At 39.7% G+C, this 25,930-nt stretch overlaps 1 protein-coding gene and 1 long non-coding RNA gene across 2 annotated transcripts in view; both read right to left on the bottom strand.

Annotated features, from left to right (window-relative positions):
• The window catches only part of rtn4rl1b (reticulon 4 receptor-like 1b), a 152,430-nt gene that overhangs the window by 78,665 nt on the left and 47,835 nt on the right, over positions 1-25,930 (bottom strand). The window lies entirely within an intron of this gene.
• Positions 14,987-25,930, bottom strand: part of LOC146503519 (uncharacterized) — a 35,401-nt gene continuing 24,457 nt past the window's right edge. Inside the window, exons 1-2 of the long non-coding RNA XR_014877949.1 lie at positions 16,746-25,930; positions 14,987-15,977 (exon numbers count right to left, since the gene is read on the bottom strand). The exon at positions 16,746-25,930 is cut by the window's right edge and continues 24,457 nt beyond it. This is a non-coding gene — a long non-coding RNA (uncharacterized LOC146503519). The remainder of the gene's footprint in view (positions 15,978-16,745) is intronic.

Here is a 25,930-nt window from a genome sequence, read left to right as displayed (position 1 = left end):
AATGTGGCAGTCTTTTGATATCATACTATAGCCTTTAATGGGAAGAAGCTTCCCACAAAAAGGACACCCTGAATTATTTTTCTCCCTTTAGTCACCTTTTGCATGAAGTTGTAATTGCTTAACATCGAAAAGGATTGTTATACGCTTACAAGTATTTTTTGCTAGTTTTCAGATATATAACTGAAAAACATGCACCTATAACCAAGATTCACTATCAAAACTCAGTTCCATGTAAGGTTAAGTGTTACATTCAACCATATTTTTTTCTGTATCAACAATTAGAACATTTCAACAACTTAGAGATCTGACGGACATCTCACACACCCTGTGCAGTGACCTCCTGTGGTTCAATTAGGGTTAATCACAGTTCAAATCTGTTTAAATCCCTAAAGGAGTTGAGGAGACTGTGGATTAAAGTTAGAGTAATTATTATGAAGGTGAGGTTGGCAAGAGAGCAGCCTGTATAGAGCAGAGTAGATCTGAATCAGTTGATTTAAGACAAAACAGGTCTAGTCTCTGTATGTCTAGGAGCTCATTAGCTTCGTCCCTGCGCCTGCGTGATGGCTGCACGCTCATGCTGCTCATCAATCTTTTAGGACATTTGCCTATGATGGCAAGGTGGCCCTGGTGCTGGGTCACTGCCAGATGAAGCAGATTCTGAGGGGGACCAAACAGGCACAGAAATGCTGCAGCGGCCGGCTGGGCTTGGTTGGTTTGCTCTGGTCTGGTGGATGGACACCAGAGGAGTTCAGCCTGTTTGTCTTTCTGCACAGCAACCAAATAGCCCAGCACAGCACAGCCAGTATTTGGCCACAGTCATTGCATGCATGTGTGTTGGTTGCTTCAGTAACAACAGGGAATGTAGAGATTGGAGAAGCACGCTGGTAAAGTGTGTTTCTCTCTGCCAGTGAAACCACACAGCTCTTTGATCCTGTTTTACTCATCTAACCCAACACACACAAACCGTGAGACTATCTCAGGCTGTCTGTCAGCTGTCAGAGAATTCACCACGACTGCACGTTGCCTTTTTCTTTTTCAAAGCCGGTCACCCCTCGAAAACAGGAATGTTATTTTCCATCAGAAATATGTTACAGGTGTAACCCTCCAATGTTACTGTCAGGAAAAACTAATGAGCATCAATTCTCATTCATCACTTTTTACTCCGCAAAGACACACACTCGCACAAACACCCACATCATCAAATCTTCAGCTCCACCAGCCGAGGACATACTCTACTACACAGCGGGAGCAGACAGTCTGTTGCTGATTCTGTTTGTTTCTCCTGTTTGATGGAGTTGAGCATCCCTAGGGCACACTCAGAGTATTGTGGGCAGCCACAGAACATAAACGATCTGAGACTTTCTTTTTAGGACGTGTTCATCATCATCATCCTCAAAAAGATGTTTGGTTTCACAGAAGCAGTGTGTTGGCCTTACAAAGCACAACTCCACTTGTGTGAATGTATAGATTTTAGAAACAACACTGCAACATTTAACTGAAAAGGCTTCTTCCATTATAATGTAAAATGCATCTCGATAATAAGGTTTTCTGCATCAATCTGGTGGTTTTTGCAAAGGTAAATGGAAATAGCAACCCAACGTGCTATTAAGTGTTTTGCATTTCAGAGTGGCTTCAATTAACCTTTTTAATGATTGCACTGGAAGACACACTGGAATCCCTTGTTAATCCAATAATTATTGTCTGCCGGATGTACTTGACTTCGCCCTGCCAGCCAGCTAATTCACTTCAAGTGTTTATTTGCGGGAGTCAATAATTCTTCTGATTAGAATTGGATTTGCAGCTTAAAAAGGGAGAAATTTGTCAGGTTGTTTCCCCCACACTCGTATTAAAATGCCCTTGGTTCAGGTCTATGTAATTTGTCTGTGTAAGTGTCTTTAAAGAATAAATATCAATGTAAATGTAGGGCTTAGTGAAATAAATTATATTATGATAATTACTATGTTAAATGTGACTAAGCATGGCAAATTTTAGGTGCCAGACCCAAATAACTTTCTCAAAAACAATTATATAGCCAAGTATTTAATTGCTAACTCTAAAGAAGTGCAACATCAAAAAGAAAGACAGAAGGAATTTATGGTTTTTGATGGCTAATAGTGGTTATTTCTCAGCAAATGTACATTTTTATATACAGCATTACATGTCCCTGAAGTCAGAAGGTTTTTTTAATAGGAGGTCAATCTTCTGGTTAGAGCTCTCTGTGTATACATTGTTCTAAAACTCCACTAAAACACCAACATATTGACAACTCAATTCTATGCCAAAAAACAACATTAGGGTTGTCTGTGAAGGTTCTCAGTCATCCAGGTCATCGTAGTCAAAGGAGCTTGCAAAGAAAAGCGTCTGGACTTCTTTAAGTTACTTGAAGACGTTTCACCTCTCATCCAAGAAGCTGCTTCAGTTCTAAGGTCAAATGGTGGAGAGTCCCAGATATAAACCTAGTGGGAGTTTCCCCCCACAGAGGGACAAAAGGACCCCCTGATGATCCTCTAATCGCCTGAGCCAAGGTGTGGAACTGGGTGTGGGTCCCAATCAGCCAGAGTTTCGGGTGAGTTCATTGTGAAACCTGGCACCACCTTATCATGCGAATTCCTGAGGTCAGATGGCCCAGGATGTGAGTGGGCGTTAAGGCGTCTGGGAAGGGATCTCAAAACTGGATTATAGATGGCAGAGAGTTGGTGTCGTAAACCACCGCCTCTGTTCAAAGATGGTCACTCACAGTGGACATAGATGGCTTCTTTCACTCCTCTTTCAAACCATCTGTCCTCTCTGTCCAAAATGTGAACATTGGCATCCTCGAAAGAGTGACCTTTATCCTTAAGATGCAGATGGACTGCTGAGTCTTGTCCTGTGGAGGTGGCTCTTCTATTTGTGCCATGCGCTTGTGAAGTGGCTGTTTGGTCTCTCCAATGTAGAGGTCTGGGCATTCCTCGCTGCACTGTACAGCATACACCACATTGTTAAGTCTGTGTTTTGGCGTTTTGTCTTTTGGGTGAAAGACAAAACGCCAAAACACAGACTTAACAACTGAAGAAGCTGAGAACTGAAGAAGCTTCTCGGATGAGAGGTGAAACGTCTTCAAGTAACTTAAAGAAGTCCAGACGCTTTTCTTTGCAAGCTCCTTTGACAACATTAGGGTTGCAAATAATACGTGTAATAATACCTTGAAAGGTGAGGCTAAAATTTGCTAAAAACTCAGAAAAACAACAACAACAACTTCACGGTTCTTGAATGAACTTTATTACTGAACCGGTCACACAGCCAAGTGATGCACTCCAGACTACTATTATCTTTCTGCTGCTCAGAAATGCTCTGCACCATCATGACAACACTTGCCATTATAAGAGGACCATTTTCTGGCAACTGCAGTGCAGCCAGGGAGACCACAACCTCAGTTATATTTGTGCTCTCAGTGCCTTTTAACAACATGATTGGATCATTCTCTTTTGGTCATAAGAAATGATGTTTTGCTTTGTAGATATTACTGTAAAACTAGCATAAACTTGGTAAGAAAATCATTCCCTTTTTCTACATGCGCTTAGTGGCAACGGGCAGTCACTCATCTCTGCTCGCTTTCTCTCCAAGAGACCCATCTGCTGTTTCAAGTCTGTTTATTGATAACTATTTGCTTCTCCTGTTTTGCTTTCATGCCCTAATTTTATCCCTGAACCATTTTGGCATTTCAATGACTCAAGTGTTTGGCTTAGCCGGGCATAATATAAAACATCCTGGTGTTGCCACAGTGAGTCTTGAAATGTGGGAAGCTAGTTAAAATATTAACTAGAAACTGCAGAGTGGAATTTAAAAGGAAAAACCTTCTTAAAGTGCTTCATTTATATCTCGTGTGAGCTGGACCATGCTCCAACACAGAGAGAAGACGCTCAAGAAAATCCCCAATCAAGCAAAAAGAGAGCATTCAAAATGTTTTGTACAGTCATCTGCTGAGATATAAATTCGTCTTTCTTCCTGCACACTCTGTCCTGCAGAAATGACTAAGGAAGGCTCATGAACTAGTGGTAATTGCCATGGCAGAATGTGTCTTAACCATAAAAAGTACAGCACCTGCTCCATGTTATCACCAAAAACAAGCCCACGATGACTGATTTTTTTTACCGCTCAGCTACAATCCAGCAAAAGGTTGCAGTCAGAATACGTTTTGCAAAAATATACAAGGATGCAAATCACAATACAGAAGCAGAACTGGTTATTATGGATGACATTAAAGTTTGAAATTAACTATGATAAAACACAGTGAGAAAAACACTTTTTTTTTAGCAAAGAGTGTAAAATGGCTTTAATGAGGTGAGACAATAAAAATTAATGCGAATGGGGGGAAGGTAGCGCAGGAGATAGGAAATTCCCCTAGTGAAGGGGAAAAGGTTTATATCAGGAATACAATCTAAAACGTGTCTGCTTCAAAAACATGGTTTCCACTCCATTGCATGGCTAAGGAGGTCAATTTAAGGATGGCAACAAACCGCTGTGTTTAATGATTTGTCTTCCTAATCTGATGCAGATCATTAGGCAGAGGCCTCTGTACAACAAAAACAAGGCAAGGATAAGAACATCGCTAAATCTGTTCTCTTTAACAAAACAACACAATTCTATCTGCGGCGCCTGCTACGTGGGTTTGACAGCTTGCTTGCGTCTGTATAATCGAGGGAATGGATCCAAGATATTTTTAAATTCAAGATGGTGATACCTGACTGTACAGACCTGAAAATGTGGAATTTATTGCCAGAATCCCCTTCTCTCTTTACTCTTTAGTTGTTGTTTTTTTTCACAGACTTTGAGAAGTTGGTAAGAAAGTGTGGTAAGAAATGTGTGATGAACTGCTGATTGAATTTTCTTATGAACAGTGACTGATCAGGATGTGTATGTGGCAGCAGGTGGCAGCCTGTGAGGGAGAACCAGCCCAGCTGAAACGAAGCCTAACTGCTGGGAAGTCACCAGCAGGACAGACACATATGGAGAAATGCATGCTTTTCTGTAGAGTGGAATTTGTGTGTGTGTCTATGGACGTTGCTGGAGCCTGCCACATAGGTTCTGTTATAAATGAGCATGGCACGCTGGGGCAGCTGGAACAAGCATGGGGCAGCTGGGTAATTTGGAGAGTTGTGTGGTGCGATTTGTTGGCCCAGCTGTGTTAGCTGAGGTGGGAAAAATGTTCCCGTCGCATGAAAGTGCGTGCTCATACATATATGACCACTGTGGCGCATGCATGCACATGCTTCTATAGGGATGAACTCACAAGAGGCAGCTTATCTCAAATCCCTGAACGAGACAGGGGAAATAAACAGGCCTGGAACCGAAATGACACTTCACTGAAATATTGATCATTCTCCACAGCAGAGGAAGCATGCGCATGCAGACACAAAGATAGATAGATGAAACAAAGTAATGTAGATATGAGGGAATAGGTTTCTCCGCGAAATCTCCTGGCTGTACACATCATGTTTTCTTTCCTATACTTTGAGCCCTACACTGATCATTTTTGAGAATGTCAATAGGTGGTGTATAATTTATTCTCAGAGCTGGCAGCTCATATGTGGATGGGCCCGATATGCAGTATGACTTTAAATAAATAAACAGATTGGCAAACCACAGACCTGTAAAGGGAAATGTAGCAGCTAGACTGGCTACTCCAAACAAATGAATTATTCACTATCTCACAATGTCTGCCACCGTGCACAGCTGCACCCTACACCTGTAGGTATCAACTGAAATGGAGGAGCGGCATTAATACACAAGTCCTGGAACTTTTTTAAAAACTTTTTGAAAAAAACGTCTTGTTTCATTTTGTCACTGGGAAGTCCTTCAGATGCAATTAGAAACCGAGTGGCTTTTAACAAATCAATTAGCACTATCTTCGAGTCATCCAGCTAACTGAAGAATGGGAGGGAGGGGCAGAGAAAACTAGAGGAGCTGGAAGGAGGTAGAGGATGTGTGGAAGGAGGCAAAAAGAAGAGCTTCTGTTTTTCTTTCTCGCTGCCTCACTCTAATTAGACAGGCCAGTGTGAGCAGAATCTCAATAGCAGGATGCACAGAGTAACAGATAAAGTGAGGAAGAAGAGAAAGCACAGGGGATAGTGTACTAACCTGAACCTATACATAAAGAAAACTGGAAGGGTGCATAGGCCCATGGGCTGCAAGATGGATAAAAGATAAGATATAATGCTGCCACATGATTCATGGTTGATGCAGTAAAGCAATAAAGAGGTGAAACATATTGATAAACCTTTTGCATTTTTTTTTTTTATTTATTTATTAAACAAAATCCATTAAAAATAATCATCTCACATTGCATCAGTTTAGCATTTAAGTGAAAAGCTGATCTCAGATCAATGGCTGAATAAGCAAAAGTAAATTAAAAAAACATCCAAAGACATAAGTATTCCCACCACCATATTACCACAAAGGTTTCAAACACTATCTTTATCCATCCTTCACAGCAGAAGTCATCCACTATTACATGCTGGTGTAACTTTGATCACACAAGGTCTCGTTTCGCTTCCTGTAAAGCACCAAGTGACAGAGCTTCTGTTGAACACAGTCGTGTTTTCATTTATGTTTATTTTTTGGCCAATTTTGGAATCTTTGATTAAGTTGCATGTCTCTCTGTCCATCTTTGATGGTGTGGTTACTTTTGGTCTGGCTGATTATGCTTTGGAAAAAAAACGGTGCAATTATGGTCAAATGAGTCCAACGCACTGTCCTGCTTCAGTCTTGCTGTGATTCGATGCTGAGAAGGTCCCTCAAGCAGATTAAAATAACAATCTGTCAGTATCAGTGCTACTCAATAAGCATTTTTTTGCCATTGTTCACCTTGTATTTTACAGGAGAACAATGGCTACAGCCTGATTTACTTGAAGGGTTATCTGATAAAAAAGACTGAATCGATCTGAGTCATTTGAACCAAGCTTCAGCTGGGAGATTACAACTCAAGGAAATCTGACCTTTTGTTCAAATGAGTGCACATGGTTTTGCATGCTCTCCCAGTGCCTGTGTGGGTTTTCTCTGGGTACTCTGGTTTCCTCCCACAGCTCAAACATGCATGTTTGATTAACTGATTATTCTGAATTACCCTTAGGATGCAAGTGTGAATGGCTGTCTTCCCATCTGTGTCCGTTGCCTTGCAGACTAGTGACCTTTGCAGTGTGTACCCCATCTCTCACCCACTGTCATCTTGGGCATGCTCCAACCCCTCTAGTCAAATGAGTGGTTAAGAAAATGAATGGAAGGATGACAGATGAATATGGTGACTATGACAAATTTGCTCAACTGTATTTGCTTAGCAAGAAATCATGGCAAATGTAAATATTTTTTCTTAAGTTTCTGTCATAACTTCTGTTTTGACATGTTTTTAAATACTCAAACGGCTGAGAGTCAATATGCCTGCTTTAGAAGCACGTTTGATTTGGATTTACTACAATGCTAATTACCAAAAAAAAAAATCTGTGAACATAATATTAAATATTTAAATTAAGGGAAAAAACTACTTATAGATAGTATCACACTCATTTATGTCATGTTATTGCAACTATTTCCACTTTACTGCATCTCAGTATTTATTATTGACAAATGAGAAAAAACATTTCAAGGTATCGGTCTATTGCATTCCCTCGCTACATGCTACTGAAAATAACTATATAGATATTAATATGAAAAGGCATCTTCAAAGCTAAAGACTATCTATGAGATGTTAAAATCTTAAATCCTTAGACACCTGAGCCCTTTGTAAAAAAATTTGTGATAATCCTGTCACTTTTTTCGGCAACTCGGCTGTAAATGATGCTGTCAACTGTGTCGACTTTCAGCATAACTTTGGAGTAAGTATGAAAAAGCATTTCTAGAGAATATTTGGGGAACAAATGGATTATGTGCCTCGAGCTAAACTTCATCGTCACAGGCCAGATTTGTCATTCTGCAGGATTTTAAAAGCCTTCCTCCAAGCTCTTAAAATGGATTTCCTTGATTTGTGTCACTATTTGGATACTGAAGACTGCCGATGAGTCAACAGCAGGCGATTTTTCTTAGCGCGGTGGGACGAGCTTTTCCAAAATGATAAATTTAAGTGAACTTGACTTATCAAAGCAATTTTAAAATCTGGGGTTGTGAAATTCTCTATAAAATGTGAATTACTCCCAATGGGTGTGAAGTATAAAACTAAAGTGGTTCAACTTTTGTTTGTCACAACAAAGAAAATTTCCCACTGATATACAGCTTAGTAAGATAAGTACTGAGATCTAAGGTGGCTATATGAAATAATGAGCAGCTTTTCATATGGAGCAGTCATACTGTGATGGAGAAAAGAATGAAAGTGAGATAATCTATCAACATATATAAGTGGTGATGACCCATTTCTTCTTGGCACCTGTTTTCAACACTTCAGCTAAAGCATGCATTATTAATAACATTTATCTTTCACTTCCTGAGTCTTTAGGTGCACACCTGCACAATAAAGAATTTGTAACAAGGATATTACATCTAGGAGGTAGAGCGGGCCATCTACCGATTGGAAGGTTGGTGGTTCGATCCCTGGCTGCTCTCGTCTGCACGCCAAATATCTTTGTGGAAGATATTAACCCCAAGTCGAAATTCACTGAAGTGCAACTATTGGAGTCTGAATGTGTGTGAACTTGCGTGGAAAAAGGTAAGCGAGGCAAGTTGTATAAAGTGCTTTGGGTACTCAGGTAAAGTGGAAAAGTGCTATATAAGAACCAGTCCACTTACATTGTCAATACTGGACAGTAATATTTTCTTTTGACTCTCATTTTTTAACCTCCTAGGACCTGGCGTCCACATATGTTGACATCACATTTTGGGTTATTTAGACCAAAATAGTCAATTTTGCTCTACAAGGGCCTGATATCCACTTACGAGGACATTACACTGCTACTGTTCTATTGAAATTTTAAACGAATATCCTCATATGTGGCTCTCAATTTCCTTAGAAACAAAAATTGGGTAAAAAAAATAAATCTGGTAATTCTTTGTTTTTACATTCATTAGGTCCCAAATATCAAAGAGAAATTAAAAATGCATGCTGTGGAAGAGTTCAGGTCTTAGGAGGTTAATGCAGACGAGTGACATCACAAGAACAGTGATGAAAACGTTTTGCTTTTAGATTAAGAGAAAGCTGCCCAGTTGTTTACGTATCAAACATTTACATTTAGACCTTAAAATATTAAAATGATATACAACACCAGGTTACATGTACTTTTAGTCTTATAGTTCAGCCTTTATTTAATGATCAGATTTAAGCCTATATGTTTATCTGATATATATGCTTGGTTGCCATGCTTACATGTGACAATGCAATGCAGTATAATGGCTGCTGAATCACTGTGAAGCCATATTTCAGCACAGTTTTAAATAGACTTGGCTAATGGGTCTGGAATCACCCCCCACTCTGGAACAAAGATTCACCACTGTGGATAATCCATCTGATTCAAATTTTCTTCCATCCTTTTTTCCCCTTTTTCAAGAGTTTTAATTAAATTTTCTAATAATCAAGGCTCTATATGAAGGGGGAATTGGACAGTGAGAGGAATTGAAGTTCAGAAAAGCGAAACCTCTGCAATAAAGCTTATTCACTTAAAGCATATACTATGGCACCAGACAGTGCTATCTCACTATGTAGTCGCCAAATGACCTGACAGAAGAAGAATGATGTAATTTACTGTGTGTGGTAGCGGCAATAATCCAGTTTAATATGAAACCTGGTGCAGATCACAAAGACGCAACACATGTTTTTTAATGAGGGAGGCAATTATGCCGTGATTCGGAGGATCCGTGTGTATGAGATTGTTAATTTCAATTACGGGGCACATCAGTATCCACTTTAGCTCTCTTTCCTCTGTGGGGAAATCTCAGAACCCCCTCTATATTATGGATCATAACAGCATTAAGTATAGTTAGGTGAGCTTGAAATCCTTATCATCAGCTCACTGTTTTACCTTTTAAAGGAAGATACACCAAAAATCTGCAAAAGACATTTGATTTTATCTTTAATCCCTATTTTTATATAAAGGAGCCAAAGAAGGGTTTAAATATAATGGTGTCTTGCTCCCCCAAAATAAGTGAAGGTCTCGTGGATAATTTACTAGCTGTCGTGGTTATGCAAAATCTCGACCCAAAATCCAGACTCCAGGACAGGATTTAATAAACAAACAAACAAGCAAAAAAACAGCTGAAGGAAGCAGGGTTCAACAGTAATCCAAGCAGGTAATCCACGAGGCAAACACTTAGGCAGACAAACAGTATGATGCAACAAAGAGCTAAGGAAAAGTGAGGGCTTACATACACACAAGGTAATCAGGGAAAGAGAAAGGCACAGGTGAACAGAATCAATTAATGAGGGAGGCAGGGAGGGAAGCAAAACTGACTGAAAAATACACAAGACAAAAGACTATCAAAATAAGATAGTCTTTAGAAAGATCAGTCTTAGAAACGAAGACTGAGACATGGCAAAGCAAACACAAAGAGAAAGCTAACTAAACATGGGAGATATCACAGGAACAGACTATGCAAGATCAGAATGAAAACATAATCTAGGCAAAGGTAATATCCAAACTGAAAACTCCAACAACGTCAAACAGAAAATATGAAACAGGAAACTGGGTCCATAACAGAAAATACTGTGTACAAAACCCAGTATCGTGACCTGCAAGTTTTAAGTTAAAAACAACAACAACAACAACAACAGGAAAAGCCTAAAGGCAAAGTTCTAAGTCTACTGGTTTATCTACATTCTACCTCTTACATACAGAGAGGATAAGATTCATCCTTAGGGAGAGAGGGAGGGTCGAAGTGAGAGCCACTTCTCCTTTGTCATAAAAAAAGCACTAATTGAGGTAGTTTAGGAATCGGATTAGAAACCCTCGCATATGCCTCTGCTTCGGAGCACATGTATGACCCTGGGTTTTTAGATGTTAAGAGGTGCAACTGTAACTGTACAGGGTTAAGTGCAACCTAAAAATTTTTTGGTGTTTTTTCATTCATTTCTCTGTTTGTTTGTGTTTGCAGATGATTTTATGGTTTATGTTGACTTTGATCTTCAGTGGATAGTGTTGCATTTTATGTCTGTCACCAGGAAAAAAAAAATGTTTTTTTGGCTACTTCGGCCATGTGAGAGGGAAAAACATGCCCTCAAAGTCTTACTCATGTGTGACAGTAAGAAGGATCATGGGATTAATGGGGGGTGTGAGCTGCACTTATTGTAGGTGTTATGTCGGGATATAGCACTGAAAGAAAGTGAAGGCCACAGTTTAAAGCTTTGCTGTTGGATGGCACTGGTTGTGACTATGGTTATGCAATTTTGGCTGGATCAAAAAAGTGAAATAAGAGTGCTGGGTTTTCCTCTGATTGCCTGGCCTTTTTTCTGAATGAAAAAATATATATGAGAGGACATAAAGAGAATAATATGCAGTATAGAAGTTGGTGGAGAAAGTAATGTTTAGTCTGCACAGCAGTGGCAGTATAAGATTACTGGGCAGACTGGAGGGATTAATGGATGTCAGGATGGAAAAAAGCTAAATAAGCTGGAAACATTTGCAAAACCACTTCCACAATAGCTGCTGCAAGACTGAAAAACATCAGCAAAGGGGCTTTACAGTGGCAACAAATGGCTCAACTCCTTAATCTTTAGTGTAATGCCATTATTATTGGTGACATGGTGTCAGCTCAAAAGCCATGATATGGTGCATCACAGAGTCATTCTGTGTTCACATTACACAAATGGATGGGGAGAGAGTAGCGTGCTTGGAAAAAAAAGGAAAACAAAATTAATCTAACGAGCTTTTCCTTGTTAAGTACGTGCTCTGTCTCTAGCTGAATGACAATGACGAGGCATCCGCTTACCACGATACACATCCCATTGTGAATAAATGAATATGTGAGCACCCTGCAAAACAAAGCAAATGGAGGAATTAATTCAATGAAATGAAAAGCTGCATTGCCAGATAAGCCATACGGCTTCACAGCTGAGGTATGAAATGTGACAGTGTATGATGAGTTGCACGGATATCATGGCTGGGCTACATACGAGAGTCTGTCCATTCAGTGGCCAGTGTAACAAACTTGCAGCACCAGTCAGAGATTTTTGCATCATTAATTCAGAGTCTTCTTGGCTCAGTGTTTTGGCTGCACTCGCCGCATAGGGAATGAAATGCCAGGAGAAATGGAGGTCAGAGAGCAACAGAAAGAACTTTCACAAGAAAACTAAATTACTTTTGCAATATTTACACACATCCACATGTTTTTTCTACAGAGACTTTGAGGAAAAACTGATCCGAGTGAACACATGTATTTCATGAATGCAAGTTGAGCACCATTTTTAAAAATTTGTCTAAGGCTGGGAATTTTTAAAAAAAGTGTCTCTACTAAGAAACACTCCAACTACAGTGTGCAAGATCAGAGAGGAAATCCATACTAAGATCTAGATTTAGTCCAACCCGCAGTAGTGCATCAGGGCCAGCAGCTGCCCAGGGGGTGGGAGGCTGAACGTTCAGCTCCAGCAAGGCCACTCAGCTAGCAGGATAGCTAAAACAGGCACAGCGCCTGGCATTGAGCTACAAAGAGCCTGGGCCTGCAGGGGTCCTGTTTGATGGGGAGACAATAAAGGTGGATGGTCACCATGCCAACTACCTCTAAGTGAAAGTAAGGATGAATGGTGGAGGTGGGTAAAATAAAAAAAATAAAAAACAAGAGAAAGAACAAAGTGAAAAGCTTGGTAGTTACAAAGCTGCACTGAGGAGCTCTAAATGCTGCATTATTAGAATTGAAGAGTCCTTGATAAGAGCGAAAAGATTTTGCTCTTAGCAAATGAAACGTACCAACGCCACATATTTTATTTCCTTATATAACTACTCTGGACTGCTAATTAAGCCCTTAAAGTCATCCTGACTCTATGCTGGAGTCGGTTAAAACTGCGTCTGATAGGGAAGTGGGGCATCGCTCAGATTTGAAGTGATCTTTCCTCCACAGAGACAAAGAGAAATGAAAAAACAAACAATGCACTATGTGACTGGAAAAGCTCTGGCAACATCCCCACAACATGGTATTTCACTTGAATGAGCTTATATGATGACTGTGATTGTGGGAGTCCTTATCACTCAGTGTAAACAAAGCCAGATTTAGATTTGTGGAGTTTGAAGCAGCACGCATAACTGTTAGGAGGTTTTTTTTATCAACTCCCATTTATTCACATAAGTTTTATATGATCAAAGCTGAATTGACTGAATTTGTCGCTGGTGGTTATATATGGCTTTTTAAAAATCCATCCATCCGTCCTCTTGAGAAATTAAAGGGAGAGTGAAGAAACCCATGTTCCAGCTGATCCTGCAGGAGGAATAGCACTGTCCTATTTTCTTCAGTACTGTGGATTCCTCCAGTAGTTCAAAGACAAGCATGTCAGGTTAACTGGTGATCCTAAACTGTCTGTCTGTGTTACTCCTGTGATAGACTGGCAACCTGGCTAGGAGGTCTAGGGTGTACCCCACCTCGCACCCGGTGTCGGTTGGCATACGCTGCAGCTACTGCATCACCATAAATTGAACAAAAGGTTAAGAAAACGGATGGCTAGATGGAAACATTTCTTTCCTGATAACAGTAGTCATGTCAAGAACACCAATTCCCCAACACAGGAAAACATAGTAAGCAAGGGGTCACTGAATGGTTTTACACTGTGGCTTTTACAGTCACCACGTCCTAACCTAGTGAACAACCATGAACAAGTGTATTAGACAGTACTTTCTACCACCATCATCAAAAACCCAAATAAAGGAATATCTTTTGAAAAAGTGATGTTCCACATCTTAGCTCCAACTCTAATTAAGACACTTTAGCAGTTTAAAATTGATTGCGTTTGTGTGGGTGTGAGAGAGAGAAAGACTTGCGATATTCACTGTACCATCATGTCTTAATAATAGATTCCTCTTTTTTAAAGAACTATAGAAAGGCAAATCCCAAGTGTATATGAATGTGCAAGGAGCCACATTAAAATACAGCTCGGAAAATATGTGTTATTTTTACACTTGTACAGTCAAAGAGAAAAAAAGTCTGCATTATATGAGGGCAACACTTCAGATTAGCAGACTGAGAAAGAAAAAAGAAAAAAATTGAATGTATTCCATCTATGGCGCTCTGTTCTTCCCTCTGAAGTGTTTCCAGAATGACAGGAAGGTACATGGAAAAGGTATTTAAGCATGACAGTAGAGCTGGAATTAGTTAAAGCTACAAAATACTGCTGTCAGAATCCTTTCTGCTCAGTCAAACAGCTTTAGCTGGGCCTGCAAGTGACCTTGGATATATATATACATAAATGTATGAACACATGGACACGATATATAAATATTTCCATCCAGATATCCACGTGGTCCACTTGGGTTTGCATTATAGACCTCAGATCTCATTTTATTTTATTGTTCATGACGTAATTGTATATTGAAAAGTTGTGTTTACCTTAGCCAGAAAAAACTGGTTTATTTATCAAAGGTTTAAAAATATCCTCAGATCACAGCTCCACAGAGGCTGATAATAAGTCTCGAGAGTGTCTCTCATTCTCAAATAGAGCTGTTTAACACTGAGATGCTGAAAAGGGATAGCAGATATTTTTGTACTTTATACTTTTAAATAAATGAACCCAAACATTTTTTTCTTGTTCACCATGCTGCTTTTTTGATACTGTTACTTACTCAGAGCGCATAACACACTCAAATCTGTTTATGGTTGTTTATCAATGTGGATAATGTATTTTCCCTGACAAGCAAAAAGAAATGTTGAATAAAACATTTTTTTTTTTTTAGTGTAAAACCGGTGTACAGTTCAATTATAACATTTAGACAAAACCCCCTAACCCAGTACACACACACACACACACACTCACACACACCATCTGCTGCTTTGAAGAAAAGACTTCTTTTACTCAGGTTGTGAAAGCTTTTTATGTTGTTGTTGTTTTTGCCAGCAAAATTGAAAGTTGTAATGTAAGGAACATTATAATTCATTTGAAGCTGTGTTTCTGGCCACCAGATGAAACAAAGTATACTACTCACTCTGACTTTTATCTTTGGTTTGATCTCTGCTACTGCTGTTTTTGTAGTAGAAGGATGCAAACATCTAATGACCGCTTTGTTGTTATTGTGCAGAATTAGCTGGTTGCTGAGTTTGTTGAATTTACACCACGTTTAAATCTCAGGTTAACAGATAATCTCCCTCGAAGAAAAGCGTGCATATGATTTGGGGTGGCTGTGGCTCAGGAGACAGAGCAGGTCATCTGCAAATCAGAAGGTTGGGGGTTTGATGCCTGGATGTTCCATTCTGCATACCAAAGTATATTTGGGCAAGATACTGTACCCTGAGTTGCTCCCAGTGCTTTTATTGGAGTGTGAATGTTAGATACAAAGCACTTTCTGTGAATGGGTCATATTGTGTAAAGCTCAAGTGGGGTAGACAAGTGTAATTTAAGAATCAGTCCATTTAAAACTGCAAACTCTAGTGCACCACAATTTGCCTACACTGACTCTCACTATACTTTTTTTAAACTGCCATTTGCTCACCCAGACAAAGTTCCCTCGGCATGCCCACCGTTCTCTGCACTGTCCTGCTAAATGTCATAAAGTTACACATAGGGACCCACCTGGGACCCACATGGCGCTATTAGTCACTGTGCCACTTTCAGGCAATAGTGGGTTCACTGCTTTCCTCAAAGGGTCATTAACAGTCTCTGCTATGGCAGAAAGCAATGTGTTTGATTCAATTCTTCCCCCTTTAGCTTGTCACGGTCATTAACCTTCTTTTTGTTAGTTCATCTCTCTAGCTGTGTGGCCAATTCATTTCTCATTTGGCAGCATGTGCAGCGATGTTGTATAATTTAATCATTTTGGATTTTAAAACACACAGTTTTGGTTGTTTCCAGGTCACATAAGACATTCATTCGTTTTTTTATCCTTCTGTTTCTCATTAAGACTCATGTAACAGGGTCATAAATCACATTGTTATAATTACACAAAATGTGTCCTAAACCCCCAAACTGTTCCTTTTATACCTGACTTTTAGGACCTCCAAGCCTGTAGTTATGTTCATTATCAGTTAGAGCCCCTCCTCATGCTTTTCTTCTTCTTCTTTGGTGCAATCCTATAAATACAGTGTACCCCTTTTGCCTCTCCCCTTTTCTACAATTCCCCTGTGGGAGAGGTGGGTGTCATTTCTTTCCCAACACTGTAAAATGCTCATATAATGCATATTTAGCCACCTGGATGTTTCTGATTGTGATTTTAGTTCAATTATTGTCATTATTAAGCCTGTTTTTTGTTAGATGTTATAAGTGTGTAGTATGTGTGTATTATAAATGTGTTTTAGGCGCCATAAATGCTAGCATGGATATATACTTCTTGCTAGCTTGGAAGTTGTGGTGGGTTGAGCTAACCCTCTTCCCCACTGTTTGTATTTGGTCGTAGGAGCTGGAGTGGGCAAATTATTTACTTGGAGGCCTTTCTTTCTTTTACCTTTTGTGATCAGGTATGTCGGATTTCATGTTGTTGTTTTTGTTTTATCTTATGTCAAATATGTTACGTGTAAATCCATACTTTATGTTCAATGTAAAAATAAATGCCAGCCCCCTTTTCTACAATTCCCCTGTGGGAGAGGAGCTGGAGTGGGCAAATTATTTACTTGGAGGCCTTTCTTTCTTTTACCTTTTGTGATCAGACACAACGCAGAATCACACCGGTTACACTCACATTACTTTTATCATTCAGCCAAAACAATGGAAAGCATTAATGACTGTAGATGTGACAAAGTTTCCTTCTTCTTCTTTTCCCACTCTTTTTTATGCTGACGTCAGTGGTTTCTGTCCCTTATACCCATTCCATAACTATGTATCATTTCTCATCATGCATTCTCAATCAACTCTCAGAGCATCACCTGCTACAACCTTTGCCCATTGCCCAAGCAGAAATTCACCACAAAAATCTTAAGGTCTCAATGGGTGACAGGCCATTAAGTGGTCTACAAGGAGCCTTAAACTCAGCTGCACTTTCCTTTACCTCTGATGGCTGTCTGGTCCGTTACAAAAGTAGAAGGGCATTGCAGATACCACAGGTTTTCTTCTAGTTCCCAGAAGAGAGCTTTAAGCTTTCAAGATCTTCACAACCCACTGACCATAAAGTCTACCAGTGCTTGTGCAAAGTTGTGCAATGACAGACCCTTTGATGATATCCTGTACTGCAAGCTAGCGCGTATAAGGCATAACCTTATCACTACATAGACTGCTGTCTGCACAGAGAATTTGTGATAGCCAGATGGTAAAATAAAACGTCTCTTTGATTTTGTCCTGTATTTATTGTTGCTCATAAAAAACTAAGCTACTGTTAAACTGTATTTTCCATGGTCAGATGTTGTTATGTTATTGGCCTGCAGTCTTACCAGTCGGAGGCTTCCATTGTTGTCAAAAATGAAACAGAAAGAGCTCAGAGAAAAACACTGCAGCTTACAAGAAAGTAACATAAAACACAATCTGTGGCTTCAGATTGTGTAAAAACATTTGTGGATTTATATTTGTTAATATTAATCATGGCACATATTGTTTACTGTATATAGAGCAGAGCTATTTATTACCAACTCTCAAGACTACAAGACATTTTAAACCAAGAGTGCCAACTATATCTGTCTTTCTTTCTGTGTTTTTCTTTTTGCAGGAGGAAGCATTGCCTTTCAAATTGTTAGGAATGGAAGAATGGATCATGTTGTGAGAGTGGTTGCTTGAGCAGTAAATTTAATTTGAGCTAGAGGTTTGAACCGTTGTTGTTCTTACCGACAAAGACATTACCCAAGTGATACCACACACCACACAGGCATGAGGCGGTTAAGCCAAGTAGCCATTCTGAAGTGTTTCTGTGAGTTTTGACAGGAAATTCTTTGAGATGACAGTAGACTGATTAAATGTGAACCATTTCCGAATGTATTTCTACTTCTTTACACAAAAAGAAAGTCTGCTTCACTAGTCCACAGATTAGGCTGTTTGGCATGTGGCAAATAAAATGTTTTGAACTGTCTCTATGGAAGTGCTATATTACTTTTAAAACAACTGATAGAGGAAATCTGATTTAAAGAGATAAAAAAAAAAATCTCTACCCACAATGATCCTGTAAAGGTAACCTCCAAAGTCAGAGAGGAGGTGAATAGCCTCCAGTATGAGAAGGAAAAACCAAGCTTGAGCCAGAAGCCCCCGAGGCACCAGGCATGAGCCTTAACAAATAAACAACACTACTTCCCCCTCTGTATTGCTCGTCTATGCTGCATTTATCATTTCACAAGTAATGCTTTTCTTTCCTCATGTTTTAGGGCATTAAAGGTTTATTCAAGTATATCTATTATTTAAGCTGACCCTGGTCAGTGGTTGGGGAGATAATTTATTAATATGTTTATTTGGGTTGCTAGAAACAAAGAAAGAGAAAGTTCTTTTATTATTCTAATGAGGCAATTATATATTTAGTCACTCCTCTTGCTCCTTTCATTGCCACACAATTTTACAGTAAAGTAAAAATCCATCATTGTCTGCTCTTTGCATGGTTATATATCAACAATTTGTGATGTTTCAATTATAATAGCACATTGTAATTGTCTTTTCTTTTTTGCAGTTTCAACTTGCATCATCTGTTCCCTTTTCAGTCTGTGATTTCCCAGAATGACTTAAACCAACTGCTACAGAAAAGCTTTTCACAAAAGAAACACGTATTGTCGGATGATTCCCTTCTCTCCAGTTGGGCCTGCCTCATTAAACATAAAACTACCAGATACATGATCGCAATCAGCAGTGCCACCTTCAGATTATTATAAGATCTTAGCTCATTTGAAGATGTGTTCGAGCGGTTAGGCTCACTTCTCTGTTTGAAAGTTACAGTACAACAGGGAAATAAGAAAAGGAAGAAAAAAAGATAGATGCCCGCTTACAATAGTCAGCTAATATTTGTTAAATATGTGTAACATGTGTATACGTGTATCTGGATTACTTCACAAATTAAACAAAGTACAGTGGTAAAATAATACAATGCCAGGCCTAAACTTAAGACTAAGTACTTAAGTACTGATAAAAAAAAAGTGGTAGTATAACGAATTTTGGCATTTTGAGGAAAAGAAATGTAATGATGCGTATAGTAAAAGGTCAACATTTCACAAATCACATAATGAGACCTCTTCCTGATGACTGAGCCTGCTGTTCAGGGTAAACAATAAAAAAGTCCAAGTTACTTATCTTTCTCAGCTTAGGCTCTCACATTTCTGTACTTTTCACAGAAAACCACCTCAAGACGGACTGACGGTCCTACATTTGCGCCCATTTGCGTAGATCTCAGCCTACGCAGAGAAAGATTATGGGAATTCAAGCAACATGTAGGACACAGAGATGGGCTAGCATCCTGTAGCATCCATAACTTTTCCGTTTTGTGGTAAGCTTTTCTTTGGCTGTCTGGACGGCCAACACGTTAACGAGCTAACTGCGCTAACACACTAGTTCCCACCCATGTAATTGAGCATTGCGTGGCACATCCGACATACTGTTTTACTTTTGTCCATGACGCGCTTACCTTCAGGGTCATACGTCACATGAAAACCAAAATAGTTCCAAACGCCAGATCTGAATGAGGGTGGGGGAGGTTCAATTTGCCATGTTGCAAGGAGAGCTCAACTTCTGTCTCGCTAGCTTGCCCTGCGCTCAGTGAATCTTTGTTCGACTACTCCGCCTAGACTGCACTGTCGAGCGCAGATCCGCTGAGCGCTCAACACAGACAGCACCGTCAGAAGGAAAGTTGATAAAATAAATTAAAAAATTTGTATTGTTCGATACATATGCGTACCGAACCAAAAGCACTGTATCGAACGGTTCAATATCGATACGAGTATCGTTGCACCCCTACTAAATATGTACATACAGGTCTGCAAAGTTCGACGTAGCATCATAGGCTACCATGCTGGGACCATTATGCACTGTCAGAAGATGCTGCATGCATGTTGTTGACATTAAACACCTTTATGATCGTGATGAAAGGAACAAAATGCCATAAAAGGAATGCAGCATATAAATCAAACGAGAGCCCTCCAAAAACGATGGTGCATTAAACAGGTGGCATGGCATCGTTTATCATTCTGCAGAGCCGTGGCCTTCTGATGACTTTAAGTTACCTTACATCACTTTCTCTCGGTGTTTCACCTCCAGCACAGTCAGCCATGTCATCTGTATCCACTTTATCTCCACCCCTGAGCCAGCCCATCAGGAGAGAATGTCACAATGCATAAACAGCAACAAAAATACCTGCATCTCCTTCAATGAATAATAAGAGTGGAGGGAAACTAGAGAAAGAATCATGTCTATATATAACTTTTTATTTTAGATTCAGTGTGAATGTACAGATCAAAAGTGATGTAGACTGCCATATGTTATATCTGGTCATCCATCACAAAGATGTTGACACACTGGGTGATTTATGTTGTCTCCACAACCACTGCTGTGAAGAGTAAGAGATGCTGTTCTCTTTTTTATATCCTCCCTTCTAGGAACACAAGAAAATAAATGGTTCTCTATATAAAATGTGAGCTTGAAGACTTGAGTTTCTTTTTTTCATTGTTTAAAACCAGATGGCCCTTTATTGGAGGAGGTGCCACATTGGTTTGGATAAAATAATTTTAATGTTTTGTGGCTGCTGCCAACAGGGGACTGCCAGAGAGCACAATGGCAAGCAATACAAAGCTGCAATGCCTGTTTCTCTGTCTTGTTCACACACACACACACACACGCACACTCACAAAAGAAGTTAAGATCAGAAGATATCTATTTAATGTGATCAGATCCTATCACAGCAGGGGCGACAGCTGACAAGAATTCAGACCTAAGCAGTAAAGGCCCTATTTTAGCTCGCTAGTTTAAGCTTTTATGTGAGGAGTCGTACAGCAAAGTTTTTAGCAAATTAGCACACTGTTTTCATTTAACACTATGCGTTTATGTGACTAAATCAATTAATTCAGTGAGTGCGGAGTGGATTTGCCTTTGATGACGCTCTTGTGTGTGGGTCAGTGACAACAGTTCTCCTTATAAAGTGGATTAATTAAAGGCCCACATCCAACCAGCTTTTTCATGCTTGACATTTCACAGAAGCATCACTCCAGTTCTCTTCTTTCTCCTTCTGTTCACTTCTCTTTTTCCAATCTAATAATACAAAGTATCTAATAACACAGAGATTATCTTCATCAGCACTTCTCTTCAGCGTAACAATATCTCAGATTGCCTATTGTATTCCCATGTATTGTGTTATTGTTATCACAAAGGTTAGTAATTAACTTATAGTATAAATGGAAGGCAGTGTCTCTTGGCAGTAAATCTTCTTTCTTATTAAGAGTGGGTTCCTTCACTTTCAACCTTTTATTTAAAAAAAAGAAGATGTGGTTCTATGTGTGGTATTTAGATTAAATAATAAAGGAAAAAAATATTTCCATGTGATATAGAAGATTTTACTTATGAGAATCTGAAATAATCTGACGTGTCCATTCAAGCACAAGCACGGAATTTAGCTAGAAATGAACTTGGCTATGCATCTGATCTTGTGTAAATCAAATTTTTTTCTATTTGCAGAACCACCTCTGTTTGATGTACAAAAAAGTCAGCCTCCTATTGGTAAGTGCGTGTGTGTGTGTGTGAGTGAGAGAGAGAGAGAGTGTGAGTGAGAGAGAGAAGGGCTATTTCTCCATGACCCCTTCCTCCAACACCACTTATTGATTGATTGCCAGCACCAGGGCTAAATCCCCTTCCAAGGACAAGTGGCTTCACATGCTCACAAGCCCCTACACACACACACACACACACACACACACACACAAATAGAGAAACACAAGTCCCTTGAGCTTTTGCTTTGAACAGGCCTCTGAGTACACTGTGCTTTGTGTGTGTGTGTTTGATGACAAATTCAGTACAGGAGCAGCTGCAAACAATCTCATTCTATACTGAAGAAGGTTTGATGGAGACAGAGCTAACTGCTGCTGCTGGGCACACGTGTTAATGTAACTGCAGCAAGCATCCAGACGAGCACATGAAGTATGTAGGTAACCCTTGAACAGTTAGTTGACAAGAAGTGCTTCCTGGATTCAGTTTGCTTTTCTTTGAGGTGCTCTTTGGTATATAAGCTTAAACATCAAAGAACTCTAAGTCACTCTCTTTTTAAATAATGTTTTTTAAAAAAAATGTTTTTCTTTTCATGGCACGGTCACATTTCACCTAAAAAAAAAAAATTCCAGTGCATTTCGGCATATAAGCCTTTATGGGGGAGTTAAAAGATGCCGATAACCCTACTGGATTTCATTGAGGGGGCTAAGGTCTATTAATAGAAAATCCTAATGCTAAAGCATACAATTATAATTTAAGATACAATAATTGAGCCTTCACCTCAACTCACAACCAGCACATTATGATCAACTTAAAGCTACATCTCTCAGCCTGAGCAGCCAACCTCATTAGCACTCTTTGGCTGAATTAAAGTATGTAACATTAGTAAGATTCCAGAAACTTCTGAAAAGGCTGTAGGCTGCTTAGTAATTCCCATGGTAATGGTATATCTCAAAGAATTGGATTTTGGTGTCTACATACTTTGTTCAAGTTTTACTTTTACATACATTTTCATAAAGTAAACACTTTTTTATGCGTATTCCATTCAATACACATGTGAGAAACATATCAGATTAAAGGGAAAACATAACAACAAGGCACTGGCCCCCTAAATAACGCTGAAAGATCTTTAATATGCCTTTGATATTGATATGATATTACAAAACTGATAAATACAGACATTTGGGAGTCCTGATGGAGTGATGGAACTCCATTCCATAAACATTCAGTTTGATTGAGGTCAGATGACGATGATGGCTATAGCATATGATTTGCATAATTTCCATTGTCCTCAAACGTGGATGAGGGCATCATTGTCACTGAGATAGCTCCTATCAGGGTAGAAATGCAACATCATAAGATAAAGGTAATCACTTAGAATAAATCCACTAGATCTCCAGCCAGTTGTACTTTGCAGTAAATTCAAGCAAATAACGTGCCTCAACTAACAAGTGCTCTTCAGCCACGGTCGCTGATGAACGTACCTTTCTGTTCACAGGAGACTCGGGTACATAAAAACTGCAAATCAATAATCCCCTAAGGTAACATTGTTGACACTAAAGAAGAATTTATTTGGCCAATAAGTTCCTAACCTCTGCAAAAACGCTGAGCTAAAGTAAAGCAGTAACAGTTTTTCTCCCACTTCAATCAGCACAATATTATTTTGTTGTCAATTTGACATTTTACCTAAGATTTGTATAATCAGGAATATAAACTCTCTTTATACAATATGCACTCTATCTTTCCTTTTCCTTATCGCTTTCCTTTATTGTGAATTATAAAGGTTAGTGAGGTTTGCTGAACATGCACATCACTCTCAGTGATCAAGCATCTGCTTAGACTAATCATAATTATGTTGATAGTTATGTAGTTAACACACATCAGTTCGCATGCCTGAGGCATGTTGCAGTTTTTCAGACAAATACACAAAATGTCCCAGTTCTTCAGAGTATGAAAATGTGAGTGGTGAAAATAATAGGTGCTGGTATGAGAGGAAGAGTGGATGCTGTAGGGCAGCAACGGCAGGGGACGAGGGGGCAGTGGTTGGACGGACTGCCACCAAGCAGCTGTTAAGCTCTGCTGGCCTGCCGTGTGTTATTTATTGCAGCACTGGTTAGCATCTCAGCGTGGTGTCTGCAAAGTGGGTCAGCATATTATCTACCTCCTTCGCCTCTTCTCTCAGTCACTATCTCACACTCCTCATCATGCAGCCCTTTCACTAACTCTCACTCTGATGTCTTTTTCAGTACGTATCTCACAGCTTCTTTGTTTCCCCCTTCCCTTCTCTTATTTCAGCCAATTTAGCCACCTGTGTTTTCCTCAAACATGTCCTTTTTTTTGTTTCTGACGCCAGCGTAATGTCTTTTAATACCACTTGAATACCTCTTCTTCTGACTTTCCTCCAGTTCTCTGTAGATTTTTTTAGCATGTAGTTTTACTGAGAAAGTAAGGAGAAAGTAGTGAGAAAAAGGGTGGGGGCAGCCACTAAAGAGCAGGAGTAGGTTACTAAAGCCCAGACACCCAATGAGCTTCATTAGCAGCCTTCCACTGTGATTCAGGAATCGCATTAAAAATAATAAATGCACAGTGCTCACAGGAGAGTACACTCTTGCATGCATAGCCTCACACTAAAGAATCTGAATACATTCATATACAAACAAAGCCTCATGCTCAAAGGCTTTTCAACAAACACAAGTTCATGGACTTTCAACAATTAAACCTGCCTGCTGTGTATGAATATGCTCAAGCATGCTCCCTCGCCTGATTCTGTGAATTCTCCACAGAGTGCATGATCATCAGGCCACGAGGCAATAAGGATGTAGCCTGCTGAGTCATCAAGGTTTCTCTCGAATCGTTGCTGGGTTTGGTTTTGGACCCTCAAGGCTTCAGGGCTGCCAGGTTCCCACAACTCTTAAGAGCTGCACTGATGATTTGCAATCCCCTTCCGACTGGCCTAAAGCCTTAATCAGAATCTCAATCCCAGCAGCCCCTGGGGCATGGGCGGGGCACCCGCCTATTCCCAGAGCCAGGTTGCTAGGATACAAGACTGAGATCTAATAAAAGTGAGCACCTGTGTATGAATTGCACCTGCTACTCGAAGGGGGGAATTATTAAAATCTATGCCAGCACCTCTCCTCTAATCTTTCTTTCCTATTCATCCTCATTTGATGTGGTTAACTGTTTGCAGTAATTCAAATAGTTTGCAAACACAATCAATCCTTCCTCCTTCACCATCACCAACAAAAATCGTCTTATCAAGCCCAGCGCTAAGAAACAAGCTGAATTTAAACAGTTTTTCCTCAACCTTTCATGTTTCTGGACTGACTTAAAAATAATAATAAATAAAAAAAACAGCAAAAAAACATTGAATCTAGGCCATCCAAAGTTTTAATGTTTCATATTCAGCTTTTGGAAAACACACATGAACACGCATGCCCAGCAGTGAGAAAACGATAAAGAGAAAACTGGGGGGTTTTTTTGTTGTTGTTGTTTTGTTTTTTTCACATGCGCTTTACTCTCCTACCCAGGGTTTCTTCTTTCCTACTTCCTCCAACCCTTCACCCTCAGAACAATACAGAACATGGGCTGGTCGTGCAGAGAGCTTTGGTGAGATTGCAACCAATTAAGGGAAGCAGTGCTACACTTTGTGGAACTGCTGCACATAAGACAAAGTGGTATGTTTGTAATCTAGCCCAGTGTCTCCTCACCAGTTCATACTCATTAATCCTTGCTACACCGGGTGGCAAAGGGGCAGCGTGGAGAAGAAGCGGCAGTTTGCGCCAGGGTCACTTCATCATCACCCTGTACCAAAGTACCACTACATCTCTCACCCCTATTGCCTCATCCATAGGGTGCTATAAATGTCAGGAGTGCCCAACCCATTCCCACTGCCCCTATACTGTGAATCAATCCACTGGGAGTTAATACATGTTTCTGTCCTCTGTCCACTCTTCCATTACCCTGGAGAGTGCAAGGCTACCTAATGGACATCCGTTATGGAGGGTCACTCATTCTGCTGTGAGATTGTGATGTTGTTAATGGTGACCTGTAACACTTGTAATGAACTGGATGTTCGATGCAGCCTGTAGAGTTCAAACAATGTCAGCAATTTTCACCAGTAACGACACATGGTCTATTCTCTCTGCATTCTTGATAAACAGTGTAATTTGTCAGCAAAAATAACTAATTAAATAAAAAAATACAGACATAAACAAGATTTGCCATGCTTGCCATTGGTGCCCATAACCACTACTGAAACTA

The sequence above is a fragment of the Neolamprologus multifasciatus genome, chromosome 14 (assembly GCF_963576455.1).
Source record: "Neolamprologus multifasciatus chromosome 14, fNeoMul1.2, whole genome shotgun sequence".
Lineage (NCBI taxonomy): Eukaryota > Metazoa > Chordata > Actinopteri > Cichliformes > Cichlidae > Neolamprologus > Neolamprologus multifasciatus.
Note: the sequence above shows the minus strand (reverse complement) of the source record. Positions and strands in the feature narration are given on the sequence as shown.